The sequence below is a fragment of the Penaeus monodon genome, unplaced genomic scaffold (genome assembly GCF_015228065.2).
Source record: "Penaeus monodon isolate SGIC_2016 unplaced genomic scaffold, NSTDA_Pmon_1 PmonScaffold_89, whole genome shotgun sequence".
In the NCBI taxonomy this organism is placed as follows: domain Eukaryota; kingdom Metazoa; phylum Arthropoda; class Malacostraca; order Decapoda; family Penaeidae; genus Penaeus; species Penaeus monodon.
The window spans coordinates 66,897-69,911 of NW_023664214.1; positions in this window are offsets into that span (position 1 = coordinate 66,897).

Genomic DNA, 3,015 nt, shown 5'->3' on the forward strand with positions numbered 1-3,015 from the left:
CCACATGAAAGGGGAGGGTGTCCATGAGGTATCTCGGAGGTGTGCCAAAATCTGACGTCCTATATTCATTTTTGAAAAGAAAATTGGAATTGAGCCATATTGAAAACCCATTGTGGTGTGAATTTGGGTGGCAGAAGGGACGATTGCTCCAACCCAAGGGGCATGCCTTTTGAAGGGGAAAAAAGCAATCAAAGTTTCCTCTTTTAAAAAAAACATAAAGAATTTTAAGAAGGAGATGGCCCCAACTAGCAGGCGGCCCCCAAACCTTGGCATTATCCAAGGCCCAGTTCCGTATGCAAGAAGGCCGAGAATTTAAGGGTTTGGGGATACCGTACCCAGACGAGCTTTCATGTCCGTTCCCAAAAACAACAAACTAAGATGTAGGACTATTACAAAAACAATGTTGAACCCTGGAAACGAGGTATCATGTCTTTTGGTTACAGAGCCCCCCCCCATTTTTATGTCCCTTTTTAAACAAAGTCACTCAGCAAAATGTAGTGACAGCTCAGGGAGATGCTTCATATGCCTTGGGGACAACCCCCTATAAAAAGAATGAAAGGGCAAACCATGCGATATTAAGGGCTGGGGAGGAAACCCTTCACAGTGGTTACATAATACTAAAGTGCCTCCCAAAATAATGGTGAAAAGAAAAACTTGGAAGACTGGTTGGCTACAGCCTCACAAAAACAATGAAAAAAGCGCCTTCACGGGGACCCCGACAGCACAGGGGAAGCGAAAGGAGAAAGTGGCCCCCCCTTTGTTCATGTGATAGTAACAGCTGCTGGGGAAAACGATGGAAAACCCGTGACATTGCCTTGCGGACCCCGGTAGTTCCCACTCTTTTTTTCCACCAAGGTATGGGAAATGCTTGGGCCCAAAAGAAGAAGAGACACAAAGGGTGTTTACTACACGACACGGGGAAACATGCCCATGGCGGGACTGTCACAAAAGAATACCACTATGCGACTCCGTCAGGTGATCGCCCTCGACTCCTTCCTAATCTGATCAAAGCTGAGAAAGCCAATTGAACCCCGCTCGCTGGCCACACTAGAACCGGGTTCCTATCGGGCAAACCCACCGGGGACTGGACGTCGAGTTACGATTGGGGCAGAACGCTCCCTCGCACTTATGCCTCTGGAGTAAAAAGGGGGAGGGGAGGTGAACCCTTAGGATGGGGTTAAGGGCCTGTGAGGGGTCACGGGGAGCAAAAAAATTTTTGGGGACTACATAAGTGAAGTGCCTGTACCGCAGCACGACACCATGTTTGGGTGATCACTAAAAAAAAAATTTTGGGACCTCGGAGAGGACACACAATGAAAAGGGAAATCAGTGAGGATACAATCCTACATTTTGGGACAAAGAGGGGAACCCCCTGGTTTATGGGGCCCTGAATTCCCAAATTTCCCTTTAAGGGAAATGAGCCCCAGCTTCCAGACAAATTTGGGTAATGGTGAAAGTGATTTCTGGGCCGAAAACACGTCTTCAAAGGGATGAATCCTGAAGGGTAAAAATGAGCGAAAAGGAAATTACTCCCAAAAGGGGCACGTACAGGCAAAAATGAGTAGGGCCGCCAGGGGAAAACATGGTACCTACCCCCCACCCGGTATTCAATCCTAAAAAAACCCCGGAAAAAAATTATAGTGTTTGACTGGCTGATTCCTTTGAAGGCCCAACCCAAATAAAAGGTCATCAAACCCCGGACTTGATGAAAGACCTGCAGGGGATACTGCACCGGTTAGAGAAAGAAGAGTTGCATAGCTGTGTATCAAGGCTTGTTTCCCAGGGAAAGGGCACCCCCAAGGGATCGTGATGTTCTAAGGTTCTTTTGGTGCCCAAAGGAATTTCTCTGGAGGCCAAAAAATATCGATACTGTGCACTTATTTGGAGGGGTTTGGGGTCCCGCGTGCATCATTGCTCTCCTAAGACACTATTAAACCAATTAGCAGATGTAAAAAGGAAATTCTAGTAGATGACCCTTTTAGTCTGTCGGAAGAAAACAATGGGCCCTTCACCAGAAAGCATTGAAGGACCACCTAAAAAACAGTGCTTTCACTTAAAGAAGTGGATGTTTAAACTCAAAAAGGGTTATTACGTGATCCCACAGGAGGACAGGAGTCCTCCTGTTAAAGATATTGATCTGACGAAACAGGACCTACCCCAAATGAAAGCCCTTTGGGGGGCCCGTAGAGCCAAAAGTGATGTGTTAGATCAGAGTAACTGTACCGGGCAAGCCAAACTAAAAAAAAGGTATGCTAAGCGTCATGGGTCAGTATATACCCGCCGGCTTGTTAGCCCCCTTCACGGGGAGAGCAAAGATGATATACCAAAAGGGGGGTGAGACTCAAGAGGGTGGGGGAAAAACCTTGGCTCACAGAAAATTCCGTAAAATGGAATGCTGGTCAGTGAATTTAAGGGAATTTAAGGTTTTTGTGTCAAAGGTGCATAGTGCTATGAATCTTTGGGAAAAAACGGGAGTGTGAGCTACATCATTTTTGTATGCATCCACAAAGGGGGTTTGCGTCGTTTCTTACTTTAGGATACAAGATGTTCGGCTCACTCACTGTACTCCATGTTGGCAAAAACAAGACGGGGTCAATAAAGCAAACCATCCCCAGACGGAGTTTTCGGCAGCAGTCCCCGGGACCCCATCAATGCAAAAGGTTTTTTGGACGATAGACTATTTTCCCGCAGTACATATAAAACCTCCCATCGATTTCCCCACATTCGCCGAATCGGTGGGGATTATACACAAAAATTTTATCTCCCCCAAAAGTGGGGGACATGTAAAATCGAGCTCAAAAAGCTGATTCTGCTTCCAGGGACAAGCTATAGATTAATGCAAAGAAAGGATTGGAAGGGAAGGGGGAGAAATTTTTCCTCTTACTGAAGCCTCCCGGCCTCCACCCGAAATTCCTGGGGTTTCAAATGATGATCCTGGGAAATTAAAGGGTATGACATATCATTTGCAGTGGTACAAGGAAAGTTGCACCCCGTGGACCACTTTTGAGCGATTTC